The following is a 21432-nucleotide window of genomic DNA, read 5'->3' as shown; positions in this document are numbered from 1 at the left end:
GCATGCATGCTGGGTTCAATCCCCAGTACCTCCATTAAAAATAAATAAATAAGTAAATAAGTAAACCTAATTAATTTCCCCCCAAAAAAGATTAAAAAGCAGTGTCATCATTCAGAACATACTGATGAATAATCCAAAATTAATTAAACTGCTTAAACATTTAAATTACTATTCTACAAAGAAATTTCCCAATCTCTTCTTACAGTCAAATGTGTTTTTTTATCTGGAGTCCATGAGTATATGTGTATACAACTACAATGCCTTTGCTTTAGACCATTTGAAAACTCTTTTATTGTTTGACAACTACAATAGATTAAAGACTGAAAGAAGTTCCATGCAGGCTCTCACCCTTCAGCTAAACTACACAGCACTAAATTCTGTTACTTGATCCCTGCTTCAGTATTTTCTCACCTCTGAGCAATTACTGGCATCATAGTATTATTAGAAGTGATACCTCTGGTGGGACAGGTATAAAGTAAGAGCTAACTCAATTCTATTGAAATAGTATTCTAAAACCTGGGTAGTTAAGAATGGAGAACTGGCCAGGTGAAATCCTAAACTTGTGACTCAGTCCAGTTTAACAATGATTTTTGTATGCCAGACACTGCCATCCAAGAAACAATATTGATATCAGTGCATTACCAAGTGGTATAGAACATGGTCATTATTCTCAATTATGCACACAGGGTACCAGAGGAGTCTGATATTTAAACAGATGATTTCAAAAACAGTGGGATAAATCCTAAAAAGCTGGGTGTGGCAGCATGCTGCGTGAGCAAGTGATGAAAAACACAATTCAAACAAAAGCATCAAGAGGGGCCAGACCTGACAGATGACTAAGAGCTGTTAGATGTCAGTTCACTATGGTATGTAATAAGCAGTTTATTTGATTACTTATGTGTGTCTCAATTTTTTCTGAAAAGGAAAGAATATCAGTAATGTACAGCTTACTTGGAAAATACTGACAAAAGATAATTGGAATTCTTTATGAGGGTCTCACTGTAAATATTTAGTTTTCCATGTTTAATTTTTAGTTTTGCCTCAAGTATAGTTTTAATTAATTCAATACACAAGGAATATATTTGTATAGATATCCATAATGGGTTCCATGAGCAATGTCTAGATTTATTAGTGTTTTGGTCTTTCCTAGTCCCTTTTATTTTATATTTATTCATCCTAATTCATTTCTTCTCCTGAAATACTTAAATCGTTTTATTCAAGTGCTAAATTTTCAGAAGATGTCCATTCCTAACGGTGATGTAAGTTACTGCTTTCTATTGCTACTTAATGGTCTCGGGGCATCAGTATTTTTGACAGTATTTTTGACAGTTGACTAGTGGGTATTGATCTTTTTTTAATGTAAGATTTTTAGGATTAAGGATTGAACTTGTAACCTCTGGATGCCAACAGCTGTCCTGTCACCATCTCCTTCACCTGTGTACCCCAAATGTCAGTGTCAACTGTCAATGAAAAACAATGTCAGCTATAAAGTGGCAGTTCGGTCATTTATAGTCTACATCACAAACAGCAAAAATAATGCCAAACATCCCATTCATAAGCTAAGGTTATATAAAGTTCATGTCTTTTATTTCAGTCCAGGCTTTAAAAATCTTCTGTTGATTGGCAATAGTAATACTCTTTTTCCAAGAAGTGAATTTTTTCTTTAAAATTCTCGACTTTTTGTCTGTAGAGGGAATTTAAGTCCCAAATTATTTAATGCAGAATTAGTAACCTCAAACTTTGCTGATCCAGCTTCCTCTTAACCTTTCAATTAAAGTGTCTGATGTGGAAAATCAATAGCTGCAGTTACATAATGTGTAGCCTTTCATGAGAGGGAAGATGGTGCAATTATGACTAAGCCAGATACATAATTATTTCTTTATATCCTAACTAAAGTTAGAAAGCTAAACTTGGAATGCTGCTTTAAAAATTGCCTTGCTCCTTAAACACTTTCAAGACTGTTCAAGTCAGAAGGCTTTCCTACTAATTAATCTTTAGATTGGCATTATAATGTGTTAGGAGGGAGAAAGTAGACTCTTCAGTGGAATCTTTGCTTTGAAATTTCATACTTTTTATAGTCAGTGGTAGGGAAAACTTTAAAGAAAATAAATGAAAGTGAAATTTTACTTTGTAGCATTCTTTACTTCTTTTAGTTCCAGTTCCTTCCCTGTGCTTTTGGTAGGCTGGTTCCGGATTCCACCCTCTCAGAGCTACTGCTCCCCGATAGCTTACAATTAGTCCCTTTTAGAGTTTAACTTACAATGACTTTCTAAAAGGAACTTGCATATTAACAGATCTTGAAGATCTGATAAATACTTAATGGAGGAAATCTGGATTATTATGGAAGGTAGTAGTTAAGAGTTTGTGGGTAAAAGGTAGCATCTAGATTTTCTTTAAATTACACCAAATCAGAAGACACAAGGTTTGATGTATCTCAGTTATATAGCTCTTTCTCACCGTAGGCATCCCCATGGCTTTCTCAACTTCTGCCCTAAATCCCTTTAGCTAACAGATGCAGTCTTACCGCATCGCTTCAGTAAAAAAGCTTCAACTGTAAATTCAGATACGGGTTCACATCCCTGGTCCTCCATTGAGAAACTCTGACTTTGGGCGTTTTGATTTACGTAACTCTACACTTCAACTTCCTCATCTTCAAAGTAGAGATAACTGTAAAATTTAATTTATAGGGTTGCTGTAAAGATTAAATGAATGGTAACTGGGGCTCAAACTTCCTGAAGACCCTCTGAGAAGCCATGCTGAATGCACTTCAATCTGCTTACATAAGGGATGGAGAGAGGAGTATTTATCCTCTGGCTTAGGTCTCCCATTGGTTAATATTGGCAGTGTTAAACCTGTGTTTCCAGATTTGCGCATACGTAAGTCCAAATGTCTGAGTGGGTTCCCGTAGGCATTTCAAAAGATAACAGAGAAGCACCAAGGCAGGAAAATCATAAAAGTCAAGTGATGCAGCCAAGAAAATATGCTGCCAGGTTCTATGTGCACAGCCTACTGCCAGAGCAATAACTAGAATAAATATGTGGGCCAAGAGAATTCCAAGCAGAACCAAGAGGTGTTCAATAACCTCCCTTTCTCTCCTAGCTGACGGCCTGTCATGCCTCACTGTCAAAGCTTCACTACTTGTGATATTTTTAATATTAATAGCATGCATTCAATAAGAAAATAACAATATAACCTGAACCTTTAAATAAAATATCTTGTAAAATTATCTATTTAAGTAAGGTTGAGATTCAAAATATGGGAGAGAGCAAGGAAACAATCTGAAATCACACAATTTTAGAGTACTGTGAAGCCTCAAATAAATCTCTAGAATCAAATTAAAATCCTCCCTCAGCAACTCATACTGCTGGTTTTGTGTTGGCTCTTAAATCTGATTTAGCCAAGATTATTTTCTCCTCTCTAAGAGCTGGGCAATTACATTTTTGTTTGTTTGTTTGTTTTGCATTAGCTACTCAAAACAGTAACTGTGTCTGTATCTCATCACTCACTGTCTTCTTACAATAAGTGTTCAATTAGTATTTGGTGCCACCTGACAACACTGCAGGGCTGTTGTGAGGTTAAAACTGGGTAACACGTGTAAAAGTAAAAGCCCGGAACATGTTAATGTCACTTCTTTCCGTTCGTTGTATTATAGTTAAGGAGGCAGACATGTCAGAGGAGTCCTTAAAGTAAATCCTTTTTCTCCCTACCAAGGGCAAGGAACACATCCACACAATTCCAGTCATTCATGTGTTTTACTACAGAGCCTAATTTGCCACGAGACCTCAGCGCATAGTTCCAGATTTGAGTATTGTTCTTCTGGTATTGACTCTCCTGGGTTACTTTTTTCCTCCATTTAAATTAAAAATCCCATTCTAATATCGTACTAACCTTTCCTCCTATATTCTATTGCTATTTACCAAATATAACCTTATATATTTTAAGCTGCAAGAGATTATGCCTTTGCCCTGCCAGATATTTGCTTCTGTTTTGTTCAAAGAATACCCACTGAGTTCCTGAGTAAATCATTGACTAGATTTATAATGCCTCTACTCACAGGGAAGCTATGCATGAAATAATGAGATTCATAAAATATTGCCATTATGAGTTGCTATGCCATTGTGCTGTTTTCTTTTCAAATATTTTAATACCACAATGCCAGCAACTCTATAATGTGAACATTCTTTCTAGATTGTGCCTGGAAAAAAATGCTCACTAGAATTCTAAGTTCTGAGTCTTAGTTCTTACTAATTGCTCCATATTAGAAGCTTTAAATATAGCAGTTATGTAATGTGGAAATTGGGGAGATTTCTATCAGAGATTTAGACATAACCTCACTCCTGTACCAAAAAGAATTTTAAAGTACTAATTTTGCATTGTGCTATTTCAGGGTTTCTACAAAGAGAATTATTTAAATATGGTCCCAAACCCTCCAGACTTTACAATCTAAGGAAACACTGGCAAGACAAAACATTAAAAAACATGTAAAATGCTTATCAGAGAAGAAAGCCAGAAAGTGACACAGTTGACCATGATTTTTAGTTTACTTCATACTATTTAGTTTAGTTCATATGTATATCTTTTGCTATTTATGTTGTTGATAAATTGTTAAGGACAAAGTATTAAATTTATACTGTTTACAGTCCATTCAGAATGTAGTTTTACATTACAGGCACTCAATAAGCTGCAGAGTTGAAGCTTCTTTTGGATGAGGGATAAGGTAAAGAAACAATGCTATGCAACAAAATCAGACACGGTCTTTCTCAAAAAATGCTATTCTCTCATGGTGCAAAGAATCTGGTCACTGATGGTAGTGAATATCACTGGAAGTCAAGTGAGTCTAGCTGTCAGACTTCCAAATGACGGAAGTAGATTTCCGTTTCTTTTGTCAAAAGCTTAGCTTTTGACAAGAGCATTGTGTAATAATCATCTTAGGATAAGAGATTCATTCTTGCTCAAGTTTGTGGGACCAGGAAAATGTGAGGTTTTCCCATGGTTTTATCATCTTCTTTTAAAATATGGCAGGAATCCCTTATAATTATTCAAAGATTATTAGGCTAGAACCAAAGGATTCTATGTCCTAGACCCAGCTTTCCTTTTACTATTCTTTTTCACTATGCAAAACTATTTAACTTCATTGGGCCTCAGTTTTCTTACATGCATAATGAAGGCACTAAAACAGATTACCTCTTCAATGATCTACTTGGTAATATAAAACACATGAGATAAAATACGAGCATACTTACTAGGCAATGCGCAGTCGGAAATATTGAAACCCATTATTTGTATCCCGATTTGAATTTTCTCGATTGCTAGGCTTTTAATTAAACTTAGGTTCATGTCATTTATAAATGTATATTTGTTTCAATTTAAAAATTTAGCAATGACATAGAAATAAGATGTATTTAGCACAGAAGTAAGAGGAACTGTGGCTATAAAAGTCATTTCTCCAAGGGAGCTTAAACCCTATTTTCTGAGGAATTAATTTACCAGTCAAAGAATCACCTAAAATTCACAGGGAGAAGACAGCTATACCTCCCTGGGCTCCTCGAGGAGAAGGCATTCTAAATTCAGCTCTATTCCTACGCTACTTAGAAAACGGAAGATATGTGGGAATACGAGTTTTCCCTTGGTCTTTAACTGGTTACTATTGATTTAACCAGATAGTGAAGGGAAAAGAAGCCCATATAAAGTTAATATGACGAGAATAGGTCATTCCCTGGTTGCAGTGCTGAGAACTGTGGTCCTCTGCTCCAAGTCAGAAGCAGATTATTTTTGGTTTTGAATTATTCATTAAACCTTAAAGATAACTTTCAGACAACTGTTGGGTGTTCTCACAGATCCTGACTGCTGTAACTTACCTTCAAAACACTCACTGCAGCTACCATTTCAGCTATTAATGGCCAATCACAATTCTGAAAGCCAGTGATCACAGTTTTTACCGTGCCTCCCCCTTGTGATGCAGTCAGTCACATTTTCAGATGCTTTATTTACTCCCTAGAAACAGATTATTAGCTTGATGATCGCTCCCCACTGAGAAATTTGTAACTTTCTTAAATCTGTAGGGGAACCCTTACAGAGCAAATTGGAGGCTTCCCCCAAGAAGTAAATAGATCTAAAGTGAAATAACTCTTTTAGCAATATAACACCTGCAGGAGTTAACAGTTTTCCCTACCCAGTCTGGATACAGTGTATTAAATTACATTTGGCTGGAGTCCATCATTGAGTGTATCTTAAGTGATATTCCTATTCAGCAGCTGCTTTTAATGAGATTGTGATGTTCCAGTAAATTTAGCTGGAGTCATTTGAAGTCCATCAAAATCCAGTGAATGTTTGGTTGCCTTCAGATTACTCTCACTATTTAAAAACTAGGGGGGCTGTCTGGCTCCTCGGTTGCATTTGAGTGTTGCAGTATGGAAGGAGACTTAGCCTGGTGACTGGAACAATGTACACAAAGTGTAAAAGTAGCTGAACGAAGGCTTACTAGGGAAAAACAAAAACTCTGAAATATGCAAAATACCTGATGTGACGGGTGCACACTCATCAAATCCCTTGTTGCCACAACCTCACTACCAAAACTGTTCTGGAAATCACTGGAAGGGTTCGTTTTATCTTATCACAGCACAAGAATTTTTAACAAATACCTCCTCAGGCTTCCTCACTTTTTACATACTTTTACATTTAAAAACTACAAGTTTTGTCTGTGTCCAGCACAGGCCGACAGTGAGTTACTGCAATGTTGGCTGGGTGGTGGTGGTGGTGTTTGGGGAGACCGTGGAGAGCAGAGTTAAACAAGTGGGAGAAGCATTCATAACAACAGCTGTATTTTTCCTGGATGGCTGATTTCTAAAATTGTAAGTTATTTTCTGGAATTTGGGGGGGGGGGGGTAGTTACTTGCCTTGAATTGTCTGCCATCAAGTTTCAATTTTCCAAAAAAGGAAATCTCTTTGGAAAAGAGTCATTTGTCATCACTGAATTGCATTGCTGGCCAACAGCTTTTGGCAATTCTGTTCACAGCTTAGTGTAATGCAGTTTTCATGTATGTATCAACCATTTATTCAAGTGCTAAAACAGATTTAGCTCTCCTCCACATATTAAAGGATAAGCAATATATTCCAAGTTACTTAAAAATTAGAAATTGAAAACTCATTCTCTTCCTCTCTTTCTCGAGAATTGTAGACCAGCAGCATCTTTAGAAATGAAGGATGGAATGTCCCTTTCTTCTCTCTATGACCCTGCTAAATGTTATAAATAACTTCTGACTGGTTCTTAAAGTCAAGATTTTCTTCTCGTGCTTGACATGATTCGTTTTGATGCTCTGCTACAATCTACTCAGGCCACATCCTCTCCAGTATCCAAAGTTTTTTTTTAATTTCCTCTATTTCTGTTTTGATGATCCTAGACAGTTCCTTCAGGTACGTGTGTGATGGTGGACTATACAATATAAAGAACTGTCACTTGGCAAACTATAATGACGACGGATTCAACAGAAATACTGCGCAATTGCCCATATTCTCTAGTGAATAATAGTTGTTACAGAAAGGGAAATGTTTGAAAAAATCTGATTTTAGTGAAATAAAGGAGATAACCTGTTCTTGTATCCAGAGCCCTCCAGCAAAGGAATTAAATCCAGAAAAATAGAGCAAAGTACAGCTATGTCTACAGTATATTGATGAGTGAAAAACAATCATGTACATATATTTATCATAATCAGAGAATCATTTAAAATAATAACTAGAAATAATTTATTGTGATATGTAAGAATTAGTATTCTGAAAAACTTCTCATCCATTAAAACTATATATATTTTTTGTTTCAATGAGTTTTTCATATACTAAATTCCCTTAGGAAGTACATGTATAAAAATATATAAGACTGCATATAAAACAGATAAACAACAAGGACCTACTGTATAACACAGGGGACTATATTCAATATCTTGTAATAACCTGTAATGGAAAAAATCTGAAAAAGAATACATATATATATATATATATGTGTGTGTGTGTGTATAACTGAATCACTTTGCTGTACACCTGAAACTAACACAACACTGTAAATCAACTATACTTTGATAAAAAAATACAAAACTATAAATTCACAAAATAATTTTAAAAATTGTTTTTCTTTGATAAATAGCAAAAGAAAACTATATTTTGTTTAGACTTTGAAGAGTTAGCATCATCAACCTCGTCAGCTCAGTGGTTAATATTATGTGCTGACTACAATTCCTGCCTATCCCTGGCCTCACGTTCTTTAGCTCCATGACCATGACTACAGCAACCCCCATTTCCAACCTGTTTCAGCCATATTAAACCTATTCTGTCAAGCAAAACCTGTGTACATCCAGGGCTTATCACAGTGGCATCTATTTGGCACTTAAATATTTTTGAAGGAATGAAACCCTTCTGAACAGAGTTTTTCATCCTCTCATACCAATTAACTCTGTCTCGGTCCTTCTTGTGAAGTCCAGACCTTTGATTATTTCCTGTGCTTCCAATTAGCTGTTCTCTTCTTAAGGCTTCTCTTTTTTTCCACCCCAGATTGGACTCCAGTATCAGTCATTGCAAGTATATTTTAAATCTCATCTTAGAATTATCTTTCCCTCTGTTCTTTTGCAATATTTTCTTTGCAATTCCTGGAATTCTCTACTATGTTCGCTCTCCTAAGGCTGCCAAATTCTTCTGGAAAAAGTCACAAAACCAGACTAAACACAATACTAACAAGCCATACTATCTAAGTGAATCACCACGGCTGCTGAGAAATCCCTTATGACCTCAAGTTTTCAACCTACCCACCTTTGGAAACAGACTCTTACTAGATTTGATTCACTGACCTACTTTTCAATAAGAACCCTGAACAAGTTGTGTTTTCTAAAGCTTCTTTTTCCTATGTTTAAAATCAGACTATGTATGCTATATACACCACAGAGCTGTTGGAAAGATTAAATGAGTCAGTACATGTAAACCATTAAGCAGTTTCTGGCAAACAGCAACCTTTAGGTAAATATTAATTTTTTTCATTGATTACCGCAATTAGGATGGGTTTCCTTAACATATCAATTATTACTGGCATTTATACTTCTCTTTTTGTATATCTGATAACTATAACCTACTTCTGTGTAACAATTTCTTTCTTGCCAGCACTCTTGTGCTGAAGTCTGAATTCCCTAATTCTAGTTTCATTTTCATGTTCATTCTTTTCCTCCGTACTACGTAGTTCCTTCCTCTCTAGGTGGCAGACATGTTCAATTTCTTCATTTCCTCTTTGTGACACTACTATTTCAAGTTTCTACACCATCTGTCTTCCTACTTTGCTGCCAAAATTATGGAAATAGAGCATATCTTGATGCCTCCACTTTCTCAGAATTTATTTACTCCTTAAATTCATCTCTTGTGATCACGATTCAATGTGGACCTGTACTATTTAGCAGCTTTATTAAATATTGCATTGAAATTATTCTCTGCAAACTACTACTGACCTCCTAATCACCAGTCATGCCCTCCTTCTTGAAATCTCTCCCTGTTTGGCTTCTTGGTCACAATACCACCATTTTCACCTCTTCTTTCCAAACACTCCTCGGTTATCTCCAGCACTGGACCCTCTTCTTCCTTCAGTCTTCCCATGGTAACTTCTCTCATCAAAGATGTGTTTTTAGCCCTCTCTGCAGTCTACTAACTGATTCCAAATATTTTAAACTTTTTGACTATGCTCTCTATGCAGATGACACCTGAATCTGAAACCCTAACTATGGCCCCAATCCTCAATTCCCAGCTCAAGATTTAAACTGTATACTGTACTCCCCTACTTTTATTATCTATAGCATTTTAAATTGTCAGACAGAATCAAACTCATTAATTATATTACTTTTCCATTCATTTTCCTATTTCTGTCAAAGTACCACTACTGTTCCAGTTAAAATCTAGGAGCTATTGTTTTTAATGCCCTGATCTCCAATTGCCCCCACAACTAAATATTTACCATGTCTACAAATCACCATATTATTTCTCACATCAATACCTTCCTCCACTCATAACTCTATTATTCTGGTTCAGGCTTTTATTTTTCCTTTGTGGAACTGCTGCGGTAACTTCCCAGTCTGTTGTCCTGCTTTTAATCTGCTTTCTTATCCATTTTACATTTTGCTGATCATGTCACTAGCCATCTTGAAAACCTCCAGAGACTCGCTTAAGTCCAAACTCTCGTTCCTGTAGCCTGATTCTCTACCTAGTTTACTTTTCCAGCTCTATGTCTCTACACCCTATATATTTAAGGGCATCCCGTCTCCATGTAGATTGCTTATTCTTTCTTCCCAAATACCTCTCACATTTTTCTCCAGTGCTTTCTCTCAGGATTTGTCTCCTTCTGAAATTCTACTTCATCCTATGTGACTGATGAAATTCTATGTATTCTTTAAGATGCCATTTAAATATAATTTTCCTGACATCTTCCCCGGTTCTCCCAACTGGTGTGCCGACTGCTTATTTTACACGTCCAAAACAATGCAAACCTCTTATAGTGCTGTTTGACTGTCTTAACTAGTGTTAGTCTAAACCAGTTTACTAAAATAAGAGATTGTATCATATTTATCTTTGTATCCCCCATGCCATATAATAGGCTCTGAGAAATAGTAATAAATTGAATTACTGAAATAGATTTTATATACAGGAATATGGTAAAAGATATTTAGAAGTAAAGGACATAGAGAATTCAAAAATAAAAAAATTCGTTGCATTTTACCTTATTTTTGAAATACGTCTAACAACTTCTTTACATATAGGCATCTACTTCTAAAAGGAATTTCTAAATTTTCACTAAATCTATATAGTTAGTATTTTAGAATGTCCTCAAAATAGATTCCATTAACCTTCAAACTCAACTCACTGTAGCCAGCCACATCCATGACCCACCCTGACTTTGTCATCACAAGTCTATTCCATATCTCAATCATAATCTCCAAAATTCAAAGGTATCTTAGGTATCTTTGACCTTACTGAGCTTTTCAATCCACTAACACTTCCATTTTCTTCTATATTATCAGCTCCTTCCTGGCTTCATCTCCTTCACTAACTAGCTTTGACCCCCTGACCTCCCAAAGTCAAATACTTTCTTGCTTTAACACTCAGTTTGCTTGCTTTGCCATCTTTATCGCACAGCCATCTGCAACCCATAGAAAGACTTCCGAACCATGTCACCCAGATCATAGGGCTTCTAGGTAAGATCAAACATATACACAGACTGGTATCACTATTGATTCAGGACCTTTCTTTCCTCTAATTCCAGTTGTTTTTTTTTTTTTAGCTCAAGCATAATTTCCTCTGGGAAAACTTTTCTGATCAAACATGCCCTGGGTTTGCAGGCTGGTTAGGTACCTTTCTTCTATTCCCCAAAAGCAATCTGTGTATCCATTGCATTCATTTTTTCAGTAAATATTTCCTAAGTCTGTGTCCAGGGACTTGCCTAAATGACAGATACTCAGGAATGAACAAAGCAGACAAACTTCCTGCCATCCTGAAACTTACATTCTAGTAAGGGAAATATCAAACATGTAAGCAAATTCATGGGTAATACAATGTCAAGCTATTATAAGTAACAGGAAATAAAACAGAGTAAGGGAATATCCTATTTCAAATAGGGATTTTAAAATTTCTTGTGACAATGATTCAACTTCTATAATACAACCTAAGACTCTAGAGCCATTATGTGGTAAAGAATAGAGAAGTCCACTCTAAAAAGCTAACTTTAGAACAAAGACTGAAATGAAGTTTAATAAATAAAAAATGTACATATTACATGTTAATATATATGAATATATTTCTAAGTTTAAATTATGTATTTACATATTGAACATATATAAATGTATTTATTCAATCCATATCTTTTGAAAATTCAAATTGTTTTTGTATTTTTTTGTACTTAAAAATTATTCTTAGATAAGAATTACTTCCTTAGGGGAGTCCCTATAGATTAAACTCATAAACGGCATTCATATAAATGCTTCCTGAATGAAGGAAATAAATGCTGAGGATACTCTACTCTCATCACTCAATTTTGCTTTCTTTCTTTTATGAGAAATCCATACTTGCTGATATACATTAGTTCCCGAAATCACTCAGTATTAAATAGAATCAAACAACCAGAAGTCATATTTAAACATCATTCAGAATACATTTAATTACTCATTGTAATTACAAAACTTTTAGTATTTCATAAGTAAAGCTTCTTTTATTGCATGTATTTAGAATCAGTCAAAAATCAAATCCTGGCTCTTCCTCTTAACTTGTTATATGACCTTGGGTGAGTAGCTTAACCTTACCAAACTTCCTTAGCTTTCTAATTTGTCAAACGGAGATTATGTAACCCACCTCAGAAGATTTTTATAAAAATTAAATTCAGTAATGTGCTTGACCAGCAGAAATATGTCTATTACAGTTGGGCTCCAACAAGACATCCTGAAAAAACAAATTCCTTTCTGTAAACCCCTGAAAGCTAAACTAAATGTTCCAATTTATCCTGCACTCTGAAGTATATTTGACTCAAGCCATGTTAACTCCAATTGAAACAATAAATATATATATCACCTAAGAATTCCTAAATTGGGTTAGAACTTAGAGGTTGAATCAAGAAATATTTTGAAATAATTTGCTAAGTATATTATTGTTTGTTTGTGTACAGTCTTTGAAGCTTTAAGAAATGGTAAAATTTGTTTTTATCTAGCATGCACAAATGCAAAAGCACACAGAATTACCATTAATTTTTTCCAACTGGAATATCCTTATCCATCAAGTTTTCCTTTAAGTGTCATTTTAAAAGTATGATGCAATTTGAAAATGCCAAGCAATTACACTGTACCTTTTCTGGTATTCTCCCCTGTAGCCTGGCATAGTCTGAAAACATATTACATAGTTAAGAAACATTTTTCTTCTGGAATTAGGGCCCTTTATTTCTAAACTCTAAACTTCAGGAAAAAATCATACTTATGAAGTAAATGTGCTCTTTTCCAAGGAAAATCACAGCAAGGAAGCAATGCAATGTGGCTCAGTATTAAAATCTCTGACAAAGAAGGAAGTGAGATTCCATTTGATATTATCTCCTATTTGCTCAAAAACATTAAATTTAAAAATCATCCTTCTAAAAGAGAAAATATGGAATAGCCTCTCTAAAACACTATTTTTAGTAAGCTAAGGATATTTCCAAGAAGGATAAATATTAAGAAAGAGTGACTCACTTCCTTTGAAAAATTTTTCCTATCTAAAAACCAACAAATAAATAAATGCGTAGAAGCAAAAAAAAAAATTTATTTTTTTGTTTTCAGGTACATAATAGTTTTTCAAGCTAAAAAGAGACTCAATTGAAATATATTGTCAATATGATTCATCTCAAAAGGAATTTCAAAAAGTTGTCAAAAACCAGGAGAGGATTTTTTTCTTTAATGATCTTACAAACTATGATTCCTAATCATAATCTTAACAGTTGTGCTTACGTTAGGGACAGTGATTTTCCTGTTTGCATCAGATGGGACGCTGGATTGTACGATTTGTTTCTTAGCTGTGCACTCCAGAACTGACTGACTATAGGTCAATTTTATGTTTTCATGTAGAACAATCTTTTTTACCTCTCTAAAGGCTGGTAAATTTGTACCTATTTCTAATATTATATTCAAACTTTTAGTGGAATGTTTCCTAAGGTATAGTTCACCACCCACGTGAGCTCCTAAGGCTCAAACTGATTTCTAAAAATACTCCCTGTAGTTTCATACACTTTGCCTTGGTTTTCATTTTCATGTTCACTTGAGGGCTAAACTAGTAATGTGCTCAAAGTATTAGTAGGTTTGGCATTCACAAATTAAAATTAGGGAGTAGAGTTTACTTAGCATTGCAATTTAGTATCCTCCGTATAATACTTAACCATTTTACAAAGTCCACTGTGTACATATGTTATTACAAATTATTTAGATTCTAATAAATTTTTAAAAGAACATTTTATTACAAGCATCATAACTGCTATCTTGTGTTGGTAGTGATGTTTTTTTTTATTTTTTTTATTGGTTAATATATTTTAGGACAATTGATGGTATTGTTAATTTTGAACACATAAATTCATGCATTATCACCATTTTGTTTCTTTCAATATTTTCATTGTCACAGATTATTTTTATGTATGTGATTCACACACATACACACACACACACACACACACACACACACACACACACCTGCAGTCCAAAAAGCTGGAGAAATTTTCCAGGGAAAATTCTCCACACTGGGGTCTAAGGACTTCTTGAGCTCCATGAATATACTCTGGGAAGTTCTACGATAAGTTTTAAACTTTGTGTTTTTCCTTTCAAAGAGAAGTGAAAAAGGAGCTAAATTTAATCATGTCTTCTACCATCTTGTGACCATTTTTCACCTTAGTTTTGACCTAGAATTTTATTGCCTGTATTATCTTTGTTTTTTGTCTTTACTGAATTTGCTCTCAAGGAGAGTCAAATGAAGTCAAAGTTAAGAAATGATACAAAACAGACATTTTTCAAGAGTTTAATAGAAAAAAGTGATCACAGAATGGAGACACCGTAGAGGTACAGAGTGCATAAGCACGTTAAACCCGCATAAACAGAGTGGCCCTCACAAGTGCAGTAAGTGTCGTGTGCAAACTGGGAGTCACAGAGAGCAGCTGCCCTTTCAGGAGCATTCCGGCTGCAGCAGTTCATCAGCAGGAAGTGTCATGGTAAGCAGAACAGCTACAAAGCCCTGGACAGAGATTCAGGGATAATGCAACATTCTCAAAATTAAAAGATAAAATCAATAGGAAATGGAAATCAAAAGATGCCAATAAATCTTTACATTATTAAACCTCACCTGGCCAGTTTAAATTCAAGAAAAGAGTTATGTATGCCACATTAATGCTATTAGTCTAAATTTTATTACTTTAGTTTACAAACTTTTAGTCATATAAGAGTAAAATGAATAATAAATTTATTCCTAATCTTTACACATATTTGTTGCATGTTTGAACATATATATTACAAAAGTCAATCTAAGTAAACAATGATGTCCACAGTATTGTTATTAATATCATCATTATCATCTACCTTTTAAATGGTCTATTTGATGACTCTAGCCTAAGAAACCCTGCTCTAGGCTTTAAAACTTCTCAAACACAAACCAGAGTAATTAATACACTTACCACAACCACACACACACACAATGAAAATCTCATAGTTCTTACACCTACACTGCAAATGTAAGGACTATCAAATTCAATCTTATAGCCTATTCTTTTCCATTTTAATTTCAAAAACTATTTAAGGCCCATTAAATTAATCTGATAACCTAATAATGGTGAAACCATACAATCTGTAAACCACTGCTCCAGTGACCTTGCCAAACAGTCCAACAGCCTTCAAGAGGTGCCATGATATGGATCAAAAGTCCAGAATTAGACCAAATAGGAGGGCATGGAGTGTTCAATGGAAAGGGATAAAAGAAGTTAAAAGTCTTACACTCACATGGGGTGAGTATAAGACTCTTGGAAAATAATGAACAGACTACGGAATTTAGGTCTACTTTAATATAAGCAAAAAAAAAAAAAAATCTTTCTGAGGTTTACCAAAGTTGAACAGCACATGTTTAAGGTCAAAATCCTCGCTTGAATAAAGAATAATTTAGTCAGCATGTACTGATATGCATAATTTATTCCTACCAACTAAACTGGAGGTTTGGGGTTGTAGCAGAATCTGCCAGAAACAAGACAACAGATTGTAAACAATAAGCAAATAGAGGAACTTAGTCCAGTGCCAGGGTAAAACCCACTGAAGAAATAAATCCCATTAACTGAGGTTGGAAATAAAGGTTAGTGGCATGTACAAGGACATAATGACTCCCCGAAAAGGTTTTGCAGATAAACATGTTAAAACCCTGAGCTCATTCATCTTACTTGTCACGCCACCCTCTGCTGACCTGAAGGTAGTCTTTACGGCTATTGGTATTCATATTTACTCTCTCTGTAAAAGGCAAACTGTTCAATACTGGGGTCATGTCCTCTATATATTGGGAGTTCCAAATAAAAGAAATCTCTCAGGTGCTTCTACACCATATAGATTTTCAGCTCCACTGGGGAAGACATTCCAAATATTTTAATGGCAAGCTTAAAGAAGTCAGCTGTTTTTTTAATACATGTGACTCCTGTTAGAGAAACCTGAAGTGAAGCTGTTATGGAATAGTGTAATTGTAGAATAACAATCTGTATTATTGTTACATTCACTGGACTGTGAAACATATTTAAAATTAATTTTAAAATGAGAATTCAAATATGACAACAAAGGGAAATATTTCATTCACTCATTATGCTATAAACTCTTTTTAAAATGTATAGTATCAAGTGGCAGATTCTTAGAGTATAATTCTCTCTGAGTTTACACAGCGTAAAATGAATAAAATGCAATCGATCTGAAAAATTATTCTAAGGGTTTAAATTATCTGGACTAAACATCAGCATTGATTTAATAAACCAGATGATTTATATGCTTACCATTTTATAGGTCTCAATATACACTGTTAATATCTCAAAAGAGGTTGCTTTACAAATATTAAATAATAATTGGGAATAATCACCTCTCTTCTGACACCTCATTAGTAGAGCACTTAGCTTATATTTCTGGTTCTCTGTTTTACATCTTCTATTAGCTGACTTCAATTAATAGAATACATCTTCAATTAATTGGAAATCAAATTTAAAACTATTTGTTGCAAAAGTGAAGAGAGCTTTGTTGGCCATGGTCATCCATGAGTTTTACAGCTTCCTCAGTGACCAAAAACTGACTCACACGGATCTGTAAAGACCCCGTCACTACAGACGAGATCAAACATTCAGGAACTAAGGTTCATTAATAGGATGAATGAAGGAAGGAAGGAATGCACACACAATCAACCATACAATCTATTTTTAAAAACTCAAGTCCTATTTATGTTACACTTCACCAAAAAAAAAACTGAGTGAAGATGACAGCAAATTATGATAACTTCAATATGTTAAATAATTAAAGGTTCCAAAGGGAGGACAAATATTTGCCTCTAAACAGACGCCTTCTTTTGTAGGGTTCTATCAGGCCCTTTGGTTTCTTTACTGAACACATGATAACGCTCAGAGCAACTCTGGACATCAATTTGTTGCTGCATTTTGTATGCAATGTAAATTTGTCAACATTTTAAACATACGAGTAAGCAAACTATCTGGTTTCTTTACTGTGAACCAAATTGTCCAAGTAAAATTTTTCAAATTTCTAGAGTAAAAAGTAGGCATTTCTTTTCTACAAAGACTACATAAGCTTTGTATGATTAAATTAGTCCCGCATTAGAAAAAGTAAAAAGTGTTGTTCTAAATGTGCCTAACTTTACTACTCACAGTGCATGTAAAGGCAAATTTGAGATTTTGTGAGAAATAAAAGATTGGGTTAAACCATATAAATTCACTATACTCAACATTTATATCTTTTGAAAATGGCAATTTCATATGATTCTAATAATACGTGTGAAATATCACTACATATCATAATTTTATAGTAAATAATGTCCCTACTAAACTTGAAACTGTAAACACTAGCAGTGAATATTAAATGTAGACAGCCTGGTATAGACTCATCAGAAATTTTGCCACTAACACCTATTTTCTTTAATAGCTAAGCACCATGCTTGGCTTTATAAAAATAAAATTGGCATCAATATAGATGATCTAATGCATAAAAATATTGCTCTTTACTACTTATCACATCATGAAAGCATTGAATGGACTTGTGAACCTAAATGAAAAAAGACAAATCCATTTAAAATGGGAATACTATACAAGAAACTGATCCAAATATAAAAACTGGGCTTCCTATGAGTAATAGTCGTCGGCAGATCAATATTTTTGTTCTTTTTCTCTGGTGCTTACATTTTATTTTTACTGCTTTTATTTTAACATATTTTTCTAGTAATAACTAGCATATTATTCATACTTTACCCATATTCCTTATGTGGAATACTTAATAAGGTATGTTATTATGTTCTCTGAAAATTAATGACCATTTTAAAATTTCCTCTTTGAATTTCTTCAAAAGGTTTAAATTGTCCTGCCTAACCCACAGAAGAAGGTATTGCATACTATATATGCTAGGTTACTGGTTCATGAGGTGGATTGTGTACACATTTGAAATCTCTAGCTACATCCTTCTAAATTCTGAGATCTGGGCAGCAATAATAAAGTCTCCCATCAAAAACTTATCTGCACCTTTCTGACATTAGTTCACAAGCAGAAGAATACAAGGTTAAACATTTACTTAACGGTGATTACCTTTTCCTTATTTTTTCCCCAAAATACAAGCTTTGCAGAAAAAAGTGGTCAATTTACTCTATAACTTTGAAAAATTTTATTTGGAAAAATTTGATTTATAGTATGTTCACATATCTTTTTTTTCTCCCTTCCTTTTCCTCCCTCCCTTCCCTTCTTCCTTCCTCTTTTTGTCTTTTCTCTCCCTCTTTATCTCTCCACCTTCCTGACCCCACCACCCTCAGTCCCTCTGCCCCCACTTCTCCCTCTTCCCCCTCCCCACCCCACTCTCTCTCTCTGTCTCTCTCCTTTTCATTTTAATGTCCATGGCTGTTCAAGCCGCAGTTTTGAATGTCTAGAGGAAGTTGTACTTGTTATATCACTGTGAAAACTAAGCTATTAGTGATACCTTATTGGAAGAGAAACTGGTTTCATTAAATGAAATTTTCCGATTACTCAAATATTTGGTTGAGTTAAAATTAAGCTGTATTAAATAAGGTCTGAAGGACTCATACCACCAGCTGGAAAGTGGAAATATTTGCTGCTTGATTTATTTCACCAGTGATAACCTGTTCTGCTGCCTTGAATTTGCTCTTTTCACTTCTACAGAAATTCTACCTTCACAAATTATTTCTTGAATTATGTTTTTAAAATTTAAGCAGTGAATCAAATGATTCTTTCTTCATTGAGTTTTAGAGTTCAGGATTTTCTCTGTACTCAGCACACTGAAAACAAACCTTATGGGATTTTTTGTGTGTGTTTAATTTTGTTTTCTGCATGATAAGCATGGTGTATAAGCACCTGAGACAATTAACTCCTTTACATAGACATCAAAAACAAAGTTTTACCTTGATTGGAAGGATAATCAACTAAGACTCATTTAAAATTTTAAACAATTCCTGAGTCATTCTGGTGAGTTCATGTTGGTTATGACATTTTCTTTTGAGACATTATAAAATCACAAGATGTTTATTATAAAAATTTCACAAATTATGGGAAGGCTTAAAAAGTGATAGAAAAATAATGTCACTTCTACTCCTAGCATATTTCATCACAATTGTTTCCTTCCAGATTGTTTCCCTTCCATTTGTGTGTACGTATGTGTTTGTGTTTACACATAAGTGTGTACAAGTGTGGGTGTTCTAAGCATTGTTAAGATTATCACTTGCATGCAGGGGTTATCCTCCTTTTTCCACGTCATATTATAACCATTATCCAAGATCATTACAAGCTCTTTAAAAGGCACAATTTTAATATACATGAAAAATCAGACTGAGGACTGCAACATGATTTTCAGTCCCCTTTGACTGGATTTTTGGGATGTTTCTAACTTACTAGTTATTTGTTACATACATAAAGATATTTTCTTTACACTTTTCCCCTGGATTTTCAATTATTTTCTTAGGATGGCTTCTGAGAAGTGGAATTGTTGGTTCAAATGATATTAAAACATATTTAAAATTACAGAAATAAGGCATTTAAATATTACAGGTACACAAGAGAAAAAACTGAGCATCTTTCTAATCTCTATAATTTTTTACCCCTAAGTTAATTAATGCTAAGAATTATATTTATAATTTTACATAAATTCCCTGTGCTAGATCAGCATATATAAATATTTATACAAACTTTTTACATATACATTTTCTGCTTCTTTTATTTCTCTTTAGTTTTTAACCACTGAAAATGAATGATAACATAATTGCCCTGCAATTTGCTTTTTCCCATTTCAAAATGTGAACATTTTTCCAAGTTAATAATTATGGCTAAAACACATTCATGTGAACAGCTGAATGTTACTATACAGTACTGATATAATTTATTTAATTACTATGTTACTGACATTCTGTCATGTTGTTTGAAAAAACACAGCAGTAACTATGGTACATATATCCTTACTTACTGATGATTTTTTTCCTCTTAATAGTCTCAACTGTGGAACTGGTAGAATTTTAACCGACAAAAGATTTTAGCAATTCACATGCCTTCCCTTCTCTACCCCTGAAAACCAAGCTGTGTAAGAGACTGCCTGTACTTCACATTAAACTAACTTAAGAGATGTTTTCTATAAGTGAGTTTAAATATATTATTATATGTTTATTTCTCATTTTCATTTTTTATTTCATGAGTTACATTTCTGTATCTCTTGGCTATTTTTATACTGGATTATTTGACTTTGATTATTAAAATCTAAGAGTTGTTTAAATTTGAAAGATTTTAAACATTTTCTTTGTCTCATAAATATGTATATATACAATTATTTTCCCCCAATTTATCACTGCTTGTTGGTTTACTCTGTTTATGGTGTCTTTTGACACAATAAAGTTTTTTTTTTTAATTTTATGGTGTCAAATATTTAAATCTTTCTATTTATATTTATGGTTTTGCATTTTGATTATTAAAGCCTCTCCCACCACGAGGTGATACAAAGATTCAATCTACTACATTTTCCTAGTGCATTATTATTTTTAAAGTTTTTCAATAGGTAATTTGAAAAAAGGGGTCTAATCAATTTATTTCAGAAGAGTAGCTTACTGTGCCAATAACAAATACTTAAATATTTAATAATTTTCCTCTTAAAGGTTCTTAAGAGAAGGAATTATATAATTGAGGGTGCATCATATATAAGCAGGAGGAATATGGAGGAATATGGCATGATGTTTTATTTACCCTATTATACCAAGAGCCTGTTACAGTATATGACAGTTAATAAATGCTTGCTGAATGAGTTAGAAATGATCAACAAAGAGAAAATACGGTCTCATAAGTAAACTGGTAAAGGAGTGAGCTACAATTATCTATTTGTGCAACAAATCAGCCCAAAACTTAATGTCTAATAAATCTAGTGTCTAAAAAATTGACACGATGTATTACTGTCTCTCACAGCTCTGTGGGTTGACAGGCTTCATCTGTGTGACTTCTAATTAAGGTCTCTCATGCAGTTGCAGTCAGATGGCTGAAGGTATCTCAGACAGCTTCACAGCATTTCTAACCTACTTTATTTGTTACACAGAAATAGCTCTGATTCAATTTGTAAGGGAATATATAAGAATGATAATATTAGGATGTATGTTCACTGAAGAAAAAGGTACAATCTTGAAAATTAACTACCACAACTATCTGCTGGG

General features: G+C 34.0%; 1 protein-coding gene and 1 long non-coding RNA gene across 2 annotated transcripts in view; one reads left to right on the top strand and one right to left on the bottom strand.

Moving 5' to 3' along the window:
* Nucleotides 1–21432, top strand: part of OLFM3 (olfactomedin 3) — a 173542-nt gene that overhangs the window by 71492 nt on the left and 80618 nt on the right. The gene's annotated exons all lie outside the window — the stretch shown is intronic.
* LOC116665913 overlaps nt 14535–21432 on the bottom strand; it is a 139122-nt gene continuing 132224 nt past the window's right edge. Inside the window, exon 4 of the long non-coding RNA XR_004322699.1 lies at nt 14535–14748. This is a non-coding gene — a long non-coding RNA (uncharacterized LOC116665913). The remainder of the gene's footprint in view (nt 14749–21432) is intronic.

Source organism: Camelus ferus, chromosome 9 (assembly GCF_009834535.1).
Source record: "Camelus ferus isolate YT-003-E chromosome 9, BCGSAC_Cfer_1.0, whole genome shotgun sequence".
Taxonomy (NCBI): Eukaryota; Metazoa; Chordata; class Mammalia; order Artiodactyla; family Camelidae; genus Camelus; species Camelus ferus.
This window is presented reverse-complemented; position numbering and strand designations above follow the sequence as displayed.